Source organism: Pan troglodytes, chromosome Y (genome assembly GCF_028858775.2).
Source record: "Pan troglodytes isolate AG18354 chromosome Y, NHGRI_mPanTro3-v2.0_pri, whole genome shotgun sequence".
Lineage (NCBI taxonomy): Eukaryota > Metazoa > Chordata > Mammalia > Primates > Hominidae > Pan > Pan troglodytes.
In genome coordinates, this window is record NC_072422.2 from 10,067,395 (window position 1) to 10,087,528 (window position 20,134).

General features: G+C 39.0%; 1 pseudogene; it reads left to right on the top strand.

Moving 5' to 3' along the window:
- The window catches only part of LOC100613329 (centriole and centriolar satellite protein OFD1-like), a 63,528-nt pseudogene that overhangs the window by 20,403 nt on the left and 22,991 nt on the right, over positions 1 to 20,134 (top strand).

The window sequence follows — 20,134 nt, forward strand, 5'->3', positions numbered from 1 at the left end:
GCCCTCAATAAATGTTAGTGGTTATCACTACCATGGCATCAGAAACTGTTTAATGTGGAAGTTTGTCCTTATTATTGCTCTCTTCAACTTTTCAAAACAATAATATTCTCAATTATACGAATTTTCTTCTCTTCTGTGTCCACTCACTTTTGAAATTAGCATTTTGTACTCTGCAGCCCTAGAGAATAAAGTGTACTGTAATCCAAAGCAGCATCTGATCCATCATTCTGTCAGTGGATTAATAAATGGCAATATGGTGCCTTGCAATGGTGCTATACATGAGGATTTCTTGAACGAATCTCTTAAACAGAAAAGAGGTATGGTTACATCAAGGATCCCAAATTATCCAAATGGAGCTGTGGAGGGTAGTCCTTCCAATTCTGACCTTGAGTTTGTAGTTAATACTAAGCAAGGGTCAAAGAGCTTAAGCAAGAGGCAAAGAGCTTAAGCTAGAGGCAAAGAGCTTAAGTAAGAGGACAGACCCTTGGAAAAGGCTTTCAGAAGTTGCTATCTGAGAGTCGTTAACATCATACCAAAAGCCCACTACCAGCAAAGAGCTCACCATCTCTGCACTTGCTGAAAGCTTTCAAAAACATTACTTCCAGTTCTCTAGAAAGCCGTATGTTTGCAGAGGACAGAGTTGTCTCTGAGCAGCCTCAAGTGAAAAAACTTAAAGATTAAAGGAATGGCACCTGGAAGCACTCATGGGCAGTGCAGTGTTGAGGCTACACAGTGGCAGTTCCTCCAGACAAGTCTTCTCTACCCCTTTTCCGAAAGCAAAAAGGAACCTTAAAGTGAAATGTATCTGGAAGGTTAGCCACCTGGACAAAGCGTTTTGTGCTGCTCTGGAGTTGGGTAGCTACCCTCCATCTCTCCACCCATGATAGAGGGTTGCTGTGAGAGTCAGCAGGACAGACTGGCAAGGTCTAGTGTCTCCTTTACACACAGAGGTGTTTAGATACTAAGAGCTGTCTTTCCTTTGCTGCCTGTTACTTTCATGCATTTTATTATTGCCAGTGCAATTAACTTAGGTGTTTGAATCATTAGTTTTGTGGATCTTATGCATCATAATTTGCTATTTGCAAGGATAACAATTTATTTTTGAACTAATAGAGCTCTTTAGAAACCTCTTGGTATCTTCATGCACCTGGTAATATTCTTGCCTTGGTTCCTTCTGAACCTTAGGTCTGGATAGATTACATGTGGTTTCCCCAGTCCTTGTTCCGACAGAATGCCCCAGCAACCACCCACTGAGTCAAGGCACAGCCTCTCCATCCCTCCAGACCAAAAGTTTCGGTAAGTACAACTTTCTGATTGACTAGCTTCAGCTGAATCACGTTACTTACTCTGTCAGCCTTCACTGATTTTGTTCGTTTTTTTTTTTTTAGATTAATTCTGCAGACCATTTGGCAGTATAGAAGTTAGAATCAGATTGCAAAATGATGTGTGATATTTGAGAATCATCTAAATTATGAAGAGAAAAAAGGATGGCTTTTAGCAAATAAGTGGATAATGCATATTTGCTACACTGGACATGTAGAACATGAGATATGGTATAAATAAGCATCTTCATAGTTCTGTCAATAGACTCAGTTTATTAAGAAAAAAACAAATGTACAAAATATGTGAAAACAAACAAATGGAGGTTATTTCTAAACTTGGAAAAATTATACGCATCATTAAAAAGTCATTTAAAATATTTTGGCATTGAAATATAAACAGATACATTTTTGTTTTTTGTTTTTGTTTATGTTTTTGTTTTTTGGTGAGTGAGGGCAGAGTCTTACTCTGTCACCCAGACTGGAGTGCAGAGACATGATCTCCACTCATTGCAACCTCTGCCTCCTGAGTTCAAGTGTTTCTCCTACCTCAGCCTCCCAGGTAGCCTGGACTACTGGAGTAGGCCACAACACTCGGCTAATTTTTGTATATTTAGTAGAAATGGTACTACACTACGTTGGCCAGGCTAGTCTCAAGCTCCTGATCTCAGTTAATCTGCCCAGCTCTGCCTCCAAAAGTGCTGAGATGACAGGTGTGAGCCACAGTGCCAGGCCTAGATAAAGTTCTCATTTCCATAACATTGCAATAAATTCAAACGTGGCAGTGGACTCTAGAGCATGATTCTTGAAACACTAAGGAGTGGGTGTTTTTAGGAACTGGACCAGTGGGTTACCAAGGCTGTGATTTGAGTCATGAGGAGACTTCTACCCATACATGGGCCCCACAGCAGAGAGAACTGACTCCACAATTCCAGGCTCAAGCTTCAGTGTCTGCACTGAAAAGAAAAGAAAAATAAATATCTATAACGTCTCTTCTTCTCTGAAACATTAATTATGACTATGTTTCCCAATGCTTGTATTTAGTAAGATTTGAAGCTTACTGTTTTTTTTTTCTTTTCAATGCAGCTACAAGGCTACAAGCTCTGCAAGGCGAAAGTTATGCTAACTCAACAGTTATGCTATAAATTATGTAACCTGTCATTGTCAAATTAGCTTCTGTAGTTCTGCTTTTGTAATTTGGCTTACAAATATCCCCCTCAGTCTTTGTTCAATGCTCAGCATTTTTGGATATAAGTCTGCTGAGCCAGGGCACCTAAATACATCCTCCTATTTCCCCATATTAATCTCTGTGGTCCTCTGCTTCCCACAACATTATTGGCCAGTCAGCCAGGAGTGGAGATGACAGGTTTCCTGTCTCCTTTGCCCCTGGGGCTTAAGCCCTGGGTCTCAGGAGTCCTGTGACCCAAGGAGCACCATTGGGAGAACTTCAGCCTGGAGGGGAGATCAGCCGTTTTGTGACCTCGTGCCCCTACCAAGCAGTGCAATGGTACCTAATGGGTTATAGGACAATTCCAGGAACAGCTCACTTCAGAAACCACAGTAAGGTATTGGGACCCAAGGCAGGACACATCCCACAAGGACCAAAAGGGAGCCTAATCACCTCCTAGGATATAACTGGTAATCCAACCCAGAGGTGCTGCAGGCCGCAAGAGTGGTTCACCAATTCAGAAGAAACTTACACCTCAACCAACACAGCATGTGACAGTGGCTCACTAAATCAGCTCAGAAGGAAACTGGAGGTGGTGAAAGTGACTCGCCACCCCAATCAGGAACATGAGAACTGGTAGAAGGATGATGTGTGAGTGGTGAGGCCTAACTAGGCTAATCGGCCATAAAGTGAGGAACCACAAGTCTCTTAGTGAAGAATGTGTTCCAAGCCAAGTGTGGGGCTGATCAAGACTAGTGGTGATCCACATATGGCTAAAAGAAGCTACCCCACAACTTCAGCAATTGTGTTGGGCTTAAGAAACTCTCCAAAGCTAAGTAGTATCTAAAAGCCCCCATAATAGGAGATGGTCTAACTGGCTGGAAACAAAGGTAAAAAGTGAGCACGAGTACACTGCATCATAACTGAAAAGAAATGGGAAGAGAGTTGTCACAACATACATCATTCAAATATATGCTAAAAAAAAAACTTTAAGAAAAGGTTTACAGGTAACTATAAAATTAAGCTAACCCTGCAAAGGTAAAAAACTCTCTGTAAACTAAAATGGCCCCCTTTTGGTATTAAATAGGTGACCCAAAAAACTATACACACAGAAAGAATTGGTCATGAATTTGAGGTAATGACAGGGGTCTGAGGATAGCCAGGGTACCCAGACCAATTTTCTTATATTAACTCATAATTAAATATAATACAAACAAGAACAACATGAATCCAGCCCTGCTTCACAGCTTATTGCAAAACACTTGTAGCGCAGGCCGAGCCAAAAGTGAAAATAGAAGCAGCTTCACCAGCAAACACTGAGTTAAAAGGAAAGTCCCAAGGACAGAAAGGAAACCCAGTTTTAAAAAACTACAAAAGGAAAAAAAAATTCTGCTCCATATTTCACAGCCTACCTCCCTTTGCTGAGGCAAACAGCCCCCCAGGAGCTAGGTTCCATTGCCAGTACACCCCAGGTTTCACCCCAGAGGGAAGAATTGGAGCCTTGAGAGGCCAGTGATGGAATTCAGGATAGTGGACCAGGCTGCCTCAAATCTGATCATGGTCAAGCTATATAAATACCTCTCAGGGAAATGCAAGGACTCAACTGTTATAATGACCAGTACCACATCCTGGTGTGGGGGGCAGCAAACCTTCATCTATCAGCCCTTTTCAACCACTGATCTCCTAAATGTAAATCAACACACTACCTCCTACAAGGAAAAGCCCCAAGCTCTCATAAATCTAACACAGTCCACCTTTCTAACACACAATCCAACCTGGCTAAATTGAAGATAACTTATGTTAACATTGTTTAACATGGAGGAGTGCCAGAGGATAACTCAGGCAGCCCATCAAGGGCTAGAAGCCAGTGCACCAGTTGCAAAATATACATGGTTTTGCAGGCACGAATACAACCCAGCTTACAGAAATGGCCACCAAAATGTAGGTTAACCATCACCAGGAAGCAAAGAAAAAAAAAAAAAAAAGCAAATCAGAGGTTTAAAAAAGGCCAATCTCTTAGCAGCAGCTCTCATTAAAAAAATGACTAGCAATATACAAGAATGTGGACGTGCACGTGCATGTGAAAGATGTCAATTTAGTCAAAAATTTAAAAGCCAGCCGAGGCTAGAGAGAAAACAATGTGTGTGATGGAAAAGAAAAATACTGAAAGAATAAATGTCCAGAAGGTAATAAAAAGTATAATCAGGACTGTGGTATAAAAGAGTCCGGCTAAGGGCTGCCTCACTGTGGGAAAACCAAATACGAATCTAAACAGGCTGGCTGGCACTAAAGGATATGGGTACTAGGACAGACCAGGCTTTTTCTTATTACAACTCCATTGGCCCATGGTCACATTAAAAGTTGAAGGCCAGCTGATGGACTTTATGTAAACACCAGGGCTACACATTCAGTACTGACTGAACCCTTAGGGCCACTATCTGAAGCTATAAAACTATTATAAAAGCCACAGGAATCTCAGAGAAAAAAGCTGTTCTGGTAAGGAGGTGTGTCATCAAAGGATTGGAAGTTCAACATAAATTCCTATACCTCCTGAATTGTCCAGTTCCCTTGTTAAGGAAAAAAAATTACTCCAAAAACTGAAAGCACCAATTACATTTCAGCTGCAAAAACACAACAACAACAACAACAACAACAAAAAACTTTCTTTCTGACTCTCCAAAAAAGCATGGTGCTAACCCTTATCATCCTGCAGGCTAAGGAATGGAAAATTTATAGAAAGAAAGTGCAAGCAGCAAATTAGAATTGCAGGTGGGATAAAAAAATTCTTTCACTTAGTTAATAACATTCCTGGAGTATGGGTTAAAGGCAACCCACTTGGATTAGCTGTACATCATGCACAGGTGGTAGTCATGTTAAAACCAAAAGAAACTCTGATTTGGGTTCATCAGTACCCAGTCCCCTGAGAAGCTATTCCAGGTATCTGTAAATATTTAAACTGGCCTTACCAACATGAAATCTTAGCTCGATGTCAATTGCTCTAAAACACTCCACTTTTGGAACATGTGTATTTTAATAAATCTCATTCCAGCAAGTGCTACCTGATTTGCAGTCCTAAATTTAAAGAATGTATTCTTTTATATCGGCTTAGCCCCAGTTAGTCACCCTATATTTGCATTTCAATAAAACAAATAAGTTGTTCAACTCACCTGGACCAGGCTCCCGCAAGTTCAAAGACTCTCCCACAGTCTTTAAGGAAGCATTGACTTTGAAGCCTACAACCTGCCAAATGTTAACTGTTCCTTGTTGCAGTATGTGGATGACCTTCCTCTAGCAGACCCAACCCAGGATGACTGTTATCAAAAAACTCAAGACCTCCTCCATCTCCTATGAAAAACAGGCTAAAATTATCTTTTAAAAAAGGACTAATTATTCTTAAAAATGTCAAATATGTAGGTTTCATAGTAAGCCATGTGGAATGCCAGCTTGGCCATAAGCAGAAACAGGCCGTTTGTGCACTCCTGACACAAACCACTAGGCATTACATTAAAAAATTCTTAAAAGAAGAAAAATTCCACCATATCTAAATCACAAATTTTTCACTGATGGCTAAGCCATTATATAATATTACAAAAGGGGTAAAAACGAAACCCTCCTCTGGCAAACTAAACAGCAAATATCATTTAAAAAAATCAAAAAAACCCTTAACTCAAGTCCCAGCCTTTGGTCTGCCAAATGTAACTTAGCCTTTCTTTCTGTACCTGCATAAATGAAAAGAAATGGCTATATGGTTCTTCACTGAAATTATAAAATTATAGCATTGTCCAGTCAAATACTTATCTAAACAATTAGACTCTGTGGCACTAGGATGGCCTCCTTTCCTTAAGGCATTAGCCACCACTGCCTTGCTAATGCAAGAGGATAACACACTTACTTTGAGACAGCAGCTAACAATCCATGTGCCACACTCAGTCAAAACTTTGATGAACAAATAAGGCATCACTAGTTGTCAAATCTGAGAATAACGCAGTACCAAGGACTTCTATATGAAAACCCTTACATTACTTAAAATACAGCAAACAACTTAAGCCCGACCACCCTTCTCCCAGTCAAATTTGATGCTCCCCTCCATAACTGTGTCTAAACAGTGGATCACGTATTTTCTGAACCAGGAGATCTTACAGATCAATCCCTCAAAAACCCAGATGTTGAATATTTCATAACTGAAAGAGTTTTGAGCTAGAAAAAAATCCAACAAGCCGAGTATGCAGTGGTAACATTAAACTCAATGATAGAAGCTCGATCTTTGCCTACTGGAACATGAGACCAAAAGGCAAAATTAATAGACCTAACAAGAGCCCTTTTGCTGCAAAAGAAAAAAAGGTCAATATTTAAACACATTCTAAATATGCTTTTACCACACTACATGTTCATAGAACTATATATAAAAAGAAAATTTCTTAACAACTGGAGGCAAATAAATAAAGTGGACAGAAAAAATCCTACAGCTCTTAGCAGCTGTATATGCTCCAGAAAAAGTGGCAATAGTGCATTATCTGGAACACCAAAAGGCAGGGACATCAAAAGCCAAAAGAAACAGGAAAGCTAACACTTTCCCCACATAACCTTGATATAAAAAAGCACCCAAAAAATGATGCCCACCCTCTACTCATACTACATAGCCCCAAAACAACATAGCCAGGCCCACTGCTACTCAGTTAATAGCTCTAACTAAATGTCAACCTGTGCCAAAAGAAGAAAACATGCTTTCCCATAAAGAATAAAATGATACTAATGCCTTCGATTAAATTTATCCTATAAAATGATTTTTTAAAAAACAGAAAAATTTGGCAAGACAAGGGTTCAAATGAAAAGAAAACATGTTTTTCTCTGTGTAGCTATCTCACTCCAAGGACAGTTATAAAATAACACTGTCTAAAAAGTTGAGGCCAAGGGAATGGGTCACAAATACCCCACACTGAAGCAAAGTTCAAAAGGAAAGCAAATTACTTTACTGTCTCTCCTTCTCTGAAGCATTAATTATGACTATGTTTACCAATGCTTGTATTTTGTAAAATCTGTATGTTCCTGTTTCTCTTTCAACCTAGGTGCAAAACCCAGCTATGCAAGGCAAGAAGTTATGCAAGTCAACAATTATGCTGTGAATTACATAACTGTTCATTGTATAATTAGGTGCTTTAGGTCTGCTTCTGTAAGTTTGCTCATAAAAACCCTGCTCAGTCTTTATTCAATACTCAGCCTTTTTGGATATAAGCTCACTGAGCTGGTGCACCTAAATAAATCCTCCTGTTTCCCCATATCAGCCTCACTCATAATACTCTGTTTCCATCAACACCAGTCATATTTCCAAAGTTTTTATCTTTTTTTGAGACAGAGTCTTGCTCTGTCACCCAGGCTGGGGTGCAGTCTCACCTTACTGCAGCCACTGCCTCCTGGGATGAAGGAATTCTCCTGCCTCAGCCTCCTGAATAGCTGGGACTACACACACACCACCATGCTTGACTAATTTTTGTATTTTTATTTATTTATTTTTTCTTTTTTTATTATACTTGAAGGTTTAGGGTACATGTGCACAACGTGCAGGTTAGTTACATATGAATACATGTGCCATGTTGGTGTGCTGCACTCATTAACTCATCATTTAACATTAGGTATATCTCCTAATGTTATCCCTCCCCTCTCTCCCCACCCAACAACAGGCCCCAGTGTGTGATGTTCCTCTTCGTGTGTCTGTATATTCTCATTGGTCAATTCCCACCTGTGAGTGAGAACATGCCGTGTTTGGGTTTTTGTCCTTGCCATAGTTTGCTGAGAATGATGGTTTCCAGCTTCATGCATGTCCCTACAAAGGACATGAATTCAACATGTTTTCTGGCTGCATGGTATTCCATGGTGTATATGTGCCACATTCTCTTGATCCGGTCTACCATTGTTGGACATTTGGGTTGGTTCCAAGTCTTTGCTATTGTGAATAGTGCCGCAATAAACATACGTGTACATGTGTCTTTACAGCAGCATGTATTGTAATCTTTTGTGTGTATACCCAGTAATAGGGATGGCTGGGTCAAATGGTATTTCTAGTTCTAGATCCCCGAGGACTTGCCACACTGACATTCACAATGGTTGAACTAGTTCACAGTCCCACCAACAGTGTAAAAGTGTTCCTATTTCTCCATATCCTCTCCAGCACCTGTTGTTTCCTGACTTTTAATGATTGCCATTCTAACTAGTGTGAGATGGTATCTCATTGTGGTTTTGATTTACATTTCTCTGATGGCCAGTGATGATGAGTATTTTTTCATGTGTCTTTTGGCTGGATAAATGTCTTCTTTTAAGAAGCGTCTGTTCGTATCCTTCATCCACGTTTTGATGAGGTTGTTTCTTTTTTTTTCTTGTAAATATGTTGGATTTCATTGTGGCTTCTGGATATTAGCTCTTTGTCAGATAAGTAGGTTGCAAAAATTTTCTCCCATTTTGTAGGTTGCCTGTTCTCTCTGATGGTAGTTTCTTTTGCTGTGCAGATGCTCTTTAGTTAAATTAGATCCCATTTGTCAATTTTGGCTTTTGTTGCCATTGCTTTTGGTGTTTTAGACATGAAGTTCTTGCCCATGCCTATGTCCTGAATGGTATTGCCTACATTTTCTTCTAGGGTTTTTATGGTTTTAGGTCTAACATTTAAGTCTTTAATCCATCTAGAATTAATTTTTGTGTAAGGTGTAAGGAAGAGATCCAGTTTCAGCTTTCTGCATATGGCTAGCCAGTTTTCCCAGCACCGTTTATTAAATAGGGAATCCTTTCCCCATTTCTTGTTTTTGTCAGGTTTGTCAAATATCAGATGGTTGTAGATATGTGGCATTATTTCTGAGGTCTCTGTTCTGTTCCATTGGTCTATATCTCTGTTTTGGTACCAGTACCCTGTTGTTTTGGTTACTGTAGCCTTGTAGTGTAGTTTGAAGTCAGGTAGCGTGATGCCTCCAGCTTTGTTATTTTGGCTTAGGATTGACTTGGAAATGCGGGCTCTTTTTGGGCCCCATATGAACTTTAAAGTAGTTTTTTCCAATTCTGTGAAGAAAGTCATTGGTAGCTTGATGGGGATGGCATCGAATCTATAAATTACCTTGGGCAGTATGGCCATTTTCACGATATTGATTATTCCTACCTATGAGCATGGAATGTTCTTCCATTTGTTTGTATCCTATTTTAATTCATTAAGCAGTGGTTTGTGGTTCTCCTTGAAGAGGTCCTTCACGTCCCTTGTAAGTTGGATTCCTAGGTATTTTATTCTCTTGGAAGCCATTGTGAATGGGAGTTCACTCATGATTTGGCTCTCTATTTGTCTGTTATTGGCGTCTAAGAATGCTTGTGATTTTTGCACATTGATTTTGAATCCTGAGACTCTGCTGAAGTTGTCTGTCAGCTTAAGGAAATTTTGGGCTGAGACAATGGGGTTTTCTAGATATGCAATCATGTCATTTGCAAACAGGGACAATTTGACTTCCACTTTTCCTAATTAAATACCATTTTTTCCTTCTGCCTGATTGCCCCGGCCAGAACTTCCAACACTATATTGAATAGGAGTGGTGAGAGGGGGTATCCCTGTCTTGTGCCAGTTTTCAAAGGGAATGCTTCCAGTTTTTGCCCATTTAGTATGATATTGGCTGTGGGTTTGTCATAGATAGCTCTTATTATTTTGAGATATTCCCATCAATACCTAATTTATTGAGAGTTTTTAGCATGAAGCATTGTTGAATTTTGTGAAAGGCCTTTTCTGCATCTATTGAGATAATCATACGGTTTTTGTTATTGGTTCTCTTTATATGCTGGATTATGTTTATTGATTTGTGTATATTGTACCAGCCTTGCATTCCAGAGATGAAGCCCACTTGATCATGGTGGATACGCTTTTTGATGTGCTGCTGGATTTGGTTTGCCAATATTTTATTGAGGATTTTTGCATCGATGTTCATCAGGGTTATTGGTCTAAAATTCTCTCTTTTTTGTTGTGTCTCTGCCAGGCTTTGGTATCAGGATGATGCTGGCCTCATAAAATGAGTTAGGGAGGATTCCCTCTTTTTCTATTGATTGGAATACTTTCGGAAGGAAAGGTACCATCTCTTCCTTGTACCTCTGGTAGAATTTGGCTGTGAATCCATCTTGTTCTGGACTTTTTTTGTTTGGTAAGCTATTAATTATTGCCTGAATTTCAGAGCCTCTTATTGGTCTCTTCAGAGATTCAACTTCTTCCTGGTTTAGTCTTGGGAGGGGGTATGTGTCGAGGAATTTATCCATTTCTTCTAGATTTTCTAGTTGATTTGCATAGAGGTGTTTACAGTATTCTCTGATGGTAGTTTGTATTTCTGTTGGATCGTAGTGATATCCCCTTTTTCATTTTTTATTGCATCTGTTTGATTCTTTTCTCTTTTCTTCTTTATTAGTCTTGCTAGATGTCTATCAATTTTGTTGATGTTTTCAAAACACCAGCTCCTGGATTCATTGATTTTTTGAAGGGTTTTTGTGTCTCTATTTCCTTCAGTTCTGCTCTGATCTTAGTTATTTCTTGCCTTCTGCTAGCTTCTGAATGTGTTTACTCTTGCTTCACCCACTTTCCGACACTCCCCAGTGAGATGAACCCGGTACCTCAGTTGGAAATGCAGAAATCACCCATCTTCTGCTTCACTCACACTGGGAGCTGCAGGCTGGAGCTGTTCCTATTCGCAATCTTGGCTCCACCCCCAGTGTGGTTTCTTTTTCTGTGTCAGGTGTTCTCAATGTTCAGCTCTGATTCATGAGTGAGGAAATGTAGTGTTTGGTTTTCTGTTCCTGTGTTACTTTGCTGAGGATGATGGTTCCATCTTTATCCATGTCCTTGCAAGGGACATGATCTAATTGATTTTTGAAGCTGCAAAGTATTTCTTTGTGTATATATACTACATTTTCTGTATCTAGTTGATAATGTTCTCTGAGTAAAGTCGGCATTTGAGTTGATTCTATGTCTTTGCTACTGTTAATTGTACTGCAATAAACATACACGTGCAGGTATCTTTCAAATATGAAACATTTGTATTTTGGGGGTAGATAGCCAGTAATGACATTGCTCGGTCAATGGTGTTTCTAGATCCTTGAACAAATTACCACGCTGTCTTCCACAGTGTTGACACTAATTTACTTTCCCTCCAACAGTTTAGAAGTCTTCCTGTCTCTCCACAGACTTTCCAGCATCTGTTATTTCTTGACGTTTTAATAGTCACCATTCTGACAGGCCTGAGGTGGTATCTCATTGTGACTGTGATTTGTATTTCTCTACTGATTAATGATGTTGAGCTTTCTGAGTTAAAAAAAAACCTTTTAAGAGAAAATAGGTCAAGAAAACAATCAAGATGATTACTCAAAGACACTACATACAGGGTTTAATTAGATAGATTTGATAACAAACATTTATAAGGCCATGAGCAATAGTGTTAGTGCCAAAGCTAAGAACTTTTTAAAATAAGATTAGCACCTGTTTTACAGTACATGTGTCATATTCCTCTGAAGTTTGAAGGACCAATAACTCTTTTCTTACTCTAACCTGGTCTTCCAATATTAGCTCTTCAGTAGCCATTTCACCTGAGTTTTTAACACTGTTCTGGAGAAAGAAAAATATTATTTGCCCAACTTATAAGATGGAGATACAAAGGGGCTGGAAACTAGAACAGGAAACAGTTGGTGAAAAATCAGCACTTCTGTAAAATTTCCACCAACCTTTCTTTTCAAGCGGTTTCTTATTTCTTCTTCAGAACACTCCAGAATAGGAAATTTTAAAGTATTTTCATCGACAAGACACAAAGATATTTGCTCTCATTTTAGGCTGTTTCAATTTTTATGTCTTCAGATTTACTGAAGCTCAATCTGTTGTTAAAGTTATTTAATAGTTTTTTTTTTTTTTTTTTTTTTTTTTTTGAGACGGAGTCTCGCTCTGTCGCCCAGGCTGGAGTGCAGTGGCGCGATCTCGGCTCACTGCAAGCTCCGCCTCCCGGGTTCACGCCATTCTCCTGCCTCAGCCTCCCGAGTAGCTGGGACTACAGGCGCCCGCCACCACGCCCGGCTAATTTTTTGTATTTTTAGTAGAGACGGGGTTTCACCGTGTTAGCCAGGATAATAGTTTTTTTTTTTAATCCAAGTAATTGTGCTTCTTATCTCTAGATTTTTCAGGTTTTCTTTTTTAATTTGTCTTCTGGCAGGACTTTTTTAAGGAATCAGAGGGACTGATGGGGTTGAGGAGGATACTTATTATGTAGATGCACCGGCCCACTCAGATTAACTTCTGAAGGACTGAGCCCTGAACAAAGAGTTAAGTTACCTTTTGAGCATTCTGCCTTTTCCCATCAGGCAATACAAGACTTTCCAATTATGGAGATTTGCAACAAGCAAACACTGGCTGAGGCTGCTGGCTTATTGGTAGGGTTTGGCGAAGTGAAGTTATCTTGTGGCATTAATTCCTTTGCCCCCCATGGCCACTGGTCCCCCGTATTAGTTCCTACACTTACATAGCATGAGGAAATTCCTCAGCCGCCAGCTATGTTTTCAGCTAGTTGAACAAACACATTTTTGGTTGATGGGGAAAGCTCAGGCATTGACTGATCAAAATGCTTACTTCTAGCCTTTTTGACAGTTAGCAGCAGATTTCCAGGGCCGGCTCCTTGTCTATCAACTCGTAATAGTGCTGTGCATCCTTTAGACCAAAAAGGTAGCTCTGGCTTTAAGGAGCTGTGTTAGTATAGATCACTGAATGTTACAGTCTGGGTATCCGATTTGTGGTCTCCATCTAGATGTTTGAGACTGCTGCTGTTAAACCTTTCTTGTGTCAAACCACCGCGGACTGCTTCTGTTTTTGTTTTGTTTTGCTTTGTTTTAAGATTATGATCATCCCCGCCCTGGCAGGCATCAAAGTACAAGAGAATAGGCCCTTTATAGGAGGGAGGGGCTTCTTCATGTTGATCTATAAACTCTCCTTCTTTTTCTCCCTCTGATTTAATATATACCTCAAACCAGAATTCACAGGGTAAGCACTTAGGGTCATAATATACATATAGCTGATTATTTCCTGGGTCACAGACTGAATAAGGGGTGATTGGTTTTCTTACATACAACTGAGTTTCTGCTTACACATTCTTTAATTTCTTTTAATTCCTGTTCCAATCTCACTGATATTCCCATGTTGATCTTTTATCTTTCATCTGTCATTTTTTATTTGTTCATACTTAAAACTGCAGGTTTAAAGTTTTTGTCTAAAAAGTTTAGGACAGTTTCAGTTTGTGTTTTTACTTCACATTAGCCATAATTTTGTGGGATTTTTTGTGCTTTTATTTTTTAGAACACTATATTTAAAATATTATAAGATGTTAACTCTGATAGTCAGGTATTCTTTATTTATTCAAGATGTGCCCTTTGTTGTTTAAGGCTTAGCTGGAATTCCAACAGCGTTTTGACAGAGTGTAATATAAAAAGATCAATTTTTAAAATTGGGTCTGTATTAACACTCCCCGTTATCATGTAGGGAGATAGCTTAAAATTCTGCGTTAGCCTTCACCTTCTTCTCACATTAAAACTATAGCTAATTTTCTGAATTAATGCTTAGAGTTTTGTGCATTTTTGAAAATATCTTCTGTTATGTTTATGTAACTAAGTTTTTAAATACCTCAGGTTATTTTAATACTTTTGAACATCAAGATTTTTTTTTGAAATAAAGATCTATTCATCTTTTACTTTTTTACATTTTACACGTTGTCTATTTTATACATCAACTGTATCCTTTGCTCCCAGGACTTAAATGTTAGTTTCCTGTGCTTAACATTTTTAACCATAAATCAGTTCTGCATCAGACAAAACAGAGATAAGTGTGCCTCATCAATAATTTATGTAACCCCTAAAGGGTAGAACAAACTCAATAAATTAGCACAGATGTTATTCTTCACACCTTCCTAGATCAGAAATCCCAGCCTCACTGTGCGAATGTGGAATTTAACTTTTGAAACGTCATCTGTGCCTGGATGGTTGAATGGAAAGACTGCAAAAAATTTCCCAGCAGTTTCAACTTGTCTTTCTTGATTAACTCTTTGATTGGTTGATATAAATAATTATTGGTTTCCAAGGTCTAGACAATTTTTTAATTACTTGTTATTTATGAAGCGATAATTGTATTTTCACATGAGTTTATTTATATTTAGAAGATTTATAATTTTACCTGTTACTAACGTTGAGTAAAGTAAGTCAATCTACTAATTTGGATTCCTGAATATTAGGTGGTAATAGTATAAAGTCGGTTTTGTTTTGTTTTTGCTTTGTTCTTAAATAAGGTTATCAATTCCATATAAAATACATTAGGCAGGATTCTATATTACCAAGTACGTTTTGGTTGTATATAAAAAACTTATAAAATAATTTGCTTACATGGAGACTGTCAATATCTAAATGAAAGAACAAGAGAATAAGCCTGTAATTATGCAGTAGGATCAAAAAGTATAAAGACTCCTGGCATAAGCCTGCTTATCTTGTTAGGAAAAATGGCAAGATCACCATGGCTGAAGCATAGTGTGGAAGGGGAACAATTATTGATGAGCTCGTGGAGCTGACACACATTCCTTGTGATTTTCTAGGGTTTTCTATAGATCAATAGATTTTACTCTAAGCCTGATTCATGACTGGGAGTGGAATTCTTAAGGTTGCTTTTAACATCTAGTGGTTAGATGCTAGAAATGAAGATAAATATTCTAAAATCTAAGTATTTTAATATCTAGAGTCTCAGGTGCCTATAAAAAATTGATAGCGTTGGACTATATCTTCTGAAAATTGTAAAGAAAGGCATACGTGTAGAACTTTCTGATATTATATTTTCAAGGTTTCTTAACCCAATCTGTGTTTTTTATAAATCACAGAGATGTTAAGAAGCTTTTGAAAAATTTGGTTGTTCAAGTTGAGATAAATGGGGTGAAGTCAATTATGTTGATTTATGATTAGAAGCTAAACCATAGAGTTTATATTTCTCCCCTTTTCTTTCTCATTACATTTTTATAATTTCTGTGCAACACTAATATAGCAAATGAAACTCTAGACAATCTAAGTTTCTGGGGTCCCAAGAAAGAAAATTCAGTCACTGATGATTGGTGAAGAGCTAAATTTCACTACAGCTGGAAGGCATACACAATACACATAAACATATGTATATTGGCACACCACATTATGCATACACATTATGCATACCATTTTTATAAGACAGATACTGAATGTGTCTTTTTGTGTGTGTGTGTGTGTGTGTGTGTGAACATTTTTCTTTTTTTTATTATTATACTTTAAGTTTTAGGGTACATGTGCGCATTGTGCAGGTTAGTTACATGTGTATACATGTGCCATGCTGGTGCACTGCACCCACTAACTCGTCATCTAGCATTAGGTATATCTCCCAATGCTATCCCTCCCCACTCGCCCCACCCCTCAACAGCCCCCAGAGTGTGATATTCCCCTTCGTGTGTCCATGTGATCTCATTGTTCAATTCCCACCTATGAGTGAGAATATGCGGTGTTTGTTTTTTTGTTCTTGTGATAGTTTACTGAGAATGATGATTTCCAATTTCATCCATGTCCCTACAAAGGACATGAACTCATCATTTTTTATGGCTGCATAGTATTCCATGGTGTATATGTGCCATATGCAGCCAAAAAACACATGAAAAAATGCTCGTCATCACTGGCCATTAGAGAAATGCAAATCAAAACCACAATGAGATACCATCTCACACCACTTAGAATGGCAATCATTAAAAAGTCAGGAAACAACAGGTGCTGGAAAGGATATGGAGGAATAGGAACACTTTTACACTGTTGGTGGGACTGTAAACTAGTTCAACCATTGTGGAAGTCAGTGTGGCGATTCCTCAGGGATCTAGAACTAGAAATACCATTTGACCCAGCCATCCTATTACTGGGTATATACCCAAAGGACTATAAATCATGCTGCTATAAAGACACATGTACACGTATGTTTATTGCAGCATTATTCACAATAGCAAAGACTTGGAACCAACCCAAATGTCCAACAATGATAGACTGGATTAAGTAAATGAATGTGTCTTATGATACAAAAGTTGCTAGAATCTTGTAATAAAGAAGCCAAGCAAATACCAGGTTTTCAAGAATTATAGTTGGGGCTAGATAATTCTTCTTTTGCAGAAGCTGTTAAACAGAAATAACCATCAAGTACTCTCTACTGTTTAAGAAAGATATTTGATAGATGATTTTAAAGTAGACATCTAGGATTCAATATATTTATGCTCTTTCTTGTTTTAAAAGAATCCAAACAAATAAGCACCTGACGTACAGATTCTCTTCTTAATGCTAGAGAGTAATCCACAAAGCAAAACCCCTACAGAGACAGACTTTGCTTTCTCCCTGAGATTAAAAGATTGCTGCTCAATACAAAAAAAAAAGTTATTTAATATATGAAGGAAAAGCTATGCTAGTTAGGCACATTCTTGGGACCAGGCAGACAATGTGAAATCTAGACATTAGCAGACTTTAAGTGGTGTATGTGGGCTGGCATTATCGATAGAATTCAAGTTATTCCGGGCTAAATTGTATGTAGAGAAATATATTTGTTGGAGTTTTTACTTGGCTCAGTAATTTTTCAATGAGTCAGAGATCCAGATATTGGTACATTTTAACTGGTGTAAGTGCATTGGCATTATTTATGGAAATCAAGTTATTCAAATGAAACTTGTAGCTAGGGAGGTGTATTTCTTAATGTGTGTCATTTTCCTATTCCTGTGTCCCTGTGTTCTCATCGTTCAATTCCCACCTATGAGTGAGAATATGCAGTGTTTGGGTATTTCTCCTTGTAATAGTTTTCTGAGAGTGATGGTTTCCAGCTTCATCTATGTCCCTACAAAGGACATGAATTCAACATTTTTCATGGCTGCATAGTATTCCATGGTGTATATGTGCCACATTTTCTTGATCCAGTCTATCATTGTTGGACATTTGGGTTGGTTCCAAGTCTTTGCTATTGTGAACAGTGCCACAATAAACATACGTGTGCATGTGTCTTTATAGCAGCATGTTTTGTAATCTTTTGTGTATATACCCAGTAATAGGGATGGCTGGGTCAAACGGTATTTCTAGTTCTAGATCCCTGAGGACTTGCCACACTGACATTCACAATGGTTGAACTAGTTCACAGTCCCACCAACAGTGTAAAAGTGTTCCTATTTCTCCACATCCTCTCCAGCATCTGTTGTTTCCTGACTTTTAATGATTGCCATTCTAACTAGTGTGAGATGGTATCTCACTGAGGTTTTGATTTACATTTCTCTGATGGCTAGTGATGATGAGCAGTTTTTCATGTGTCTTTTGGCTGCATAAATGTCTTCTTTTAAGAAGTGTCTCTTCATATCCTTAGTCCACTTTTTGATGGGTTTTTTTTTTGTTTTTCTTGTAAATCTGTTGGAGTTCATTGTGGCTTCTGGATATTAGCCCTTTGTCAGATAAGTAGATTGCAAAAATTTTCTCCCATTCTGTAGGTTGCCTGTTCACTCTGATGGTAGTTTCTTTTGCTGTGCAGAAGCTCTTTAGTTTCTTTAGATCCCATTTTTCCATTTTGGCTTTTGTTTTGTTTAGCGTGAATTTGATCCTTTCATTAGGATATTAGCTGGTTATTTTTCTTGTTAGTTGATGCAGTTTCTTCCTAGCCTCAATGGTCTTTACAATTTGGTATGTTTTTCAGTGGCTGGTACTGGTTGTTCCTTTCCATGTTTAGTGCTTCCTTCAAGAGCTCTTTTGGGGCAGGCCTGGTGTGACAAAATCTCTCAGCATTTGCTTCTTTGTAAAGGATTTTATTTCTCCTTCACTTATGAAGCTTCATTTGGCTGGATATGAAATTCCGGGTTGAAAATTCATTTCTTTAAGAATGTTGAATATCGGCCCCCACTCTCTTCTGGCTTGTAGAGTTTATGCTGAGAGATCAGCTGTTAGTGTGATGGGCTTCCCTTTGTGGGTAACCCAACCTTTCTCTCTGACTGTCCTTAACATTTTTTCCTTGTTTTCAACTTTGGTGAATCTGCCAATTATGTGTCTTGGAGTTGCTCTTCTTGAGGAGCATCTTTGTGGCGTTCTCTGTATTTCCTGAATCTGAATGTTGGCCTGCCTTGCTAGATTGGGGAAGTTCTCCTGGATAATATCCTGCAGAGTGTTTTCCAACTTGGTTCCATTCTCCCCGTCACTTTCAGATACACCAATCAGACGTAGATTTGGTCTTTTCACATATTCCCATATTTCCTGGAGGCTTTCTTTGTTTCTTTTTATTCCTTTTTCTCTAAACTTCTCTTCTCCACTTCATTCATTTCATCTTCCATCACTGAGACCCTTTCTTCCAGTTGATCCAGTAGCAGATTCAGTACAGATCCAGTAGTAGCTGTATCTCATACAGCAGTGGTCATCCAGCAAATTCCAACTGATCTGCTACTGAGGCTTGTGCATTCATCACATAGTTCTCTTGCCTTGGTTTTCAGTTCCATCAGGTCCTTGAAGGACTTCTCTGCATTGGTTATTCTAGTTAGCCATTCATCTAATTTTTTTTGTCAAGGATTTTAACTTCTTTGCCATGGGTTTGAACTTTCTCATTTAGCTTGGAGTAGTTTGATTGTCTGAAGACTTCTTGTCTCAATTGGTCAAAGTCATTCTCCATTCAGCTTTGTTCCATTGCTGGTGAGGAGCTGCATTCCTTTGGAGGAGGAGAGGTGCTCTGATTTTTAGAGTTTTCAGTTTTTCTGCTCTGTTTTTTCCCCCATCTTTGTGGTTTTGTCTACGTTTGGTCTTTGATGATGGTGACATACAGATGGGGTTTTGGTGGGGATGTCCTTTCTGTTTGTTAGTTTCCCTTCTAACAGTCAGGACACTCAGCTGCAGGTCAGTTGGAATTTGCTGGATGACCACTCCAGACCCTGTTTGCCTGAATATCAGCAGCAGAGGCTGCAGAACAGCGGATATTGGTGAACAGCAAATATTGCTGCCTGATCGTTCCTCTGGAAGTTTTGTTTCAGAGGAGTACCCTGCTGTATGAGGTGTCAGTCAGCCCCCAGTGGGGGAGTGTCTCCCAGTTAGGCTACTCGGGGGTCAGGGACCCACTTGAAGATGCAGTCTTTCCATTCTCAGATCTCCAGCTGCATGCTGGGAGAACCACTATTCTGTTCAAGCTGTCAGATAGGGACATTTAAGTCAGCAGAGATTTCTGCTGCATTTTGTTTGGTTATGCCTTGCCCACAGAGATGGAGTCTACACAGGCAAGCAGGCCTCCTTGAGTTGTGGTGGGCTCCACCCAGTTCGAGGTTCCCAGCCTCTTTGTTTACCTACTCAAGCCTCAGCAATCATGGGCGTCCCTTCCCCAGCCTCACTGCCCCCTTGGAGTTTAATCTCAGACTGCTGTGCTAGCAATGAGTGAGGCTCCTTGGGCATAAGACCCTCTGAGCCAGGCACAGGATATAATCTTCTGGTATGCCATTTGCTAAGACCATTGGAAAAGTGCAGTATTAGGGTGGGAGTGACCCGATTTTCCAGGTGCTGTCTGTCACCCCTTTCTTTGACTAGGAAGGGAATTCCCTGACTCTTTGCACTTCCCAGGTGAGGTGATGCCACACCCTGC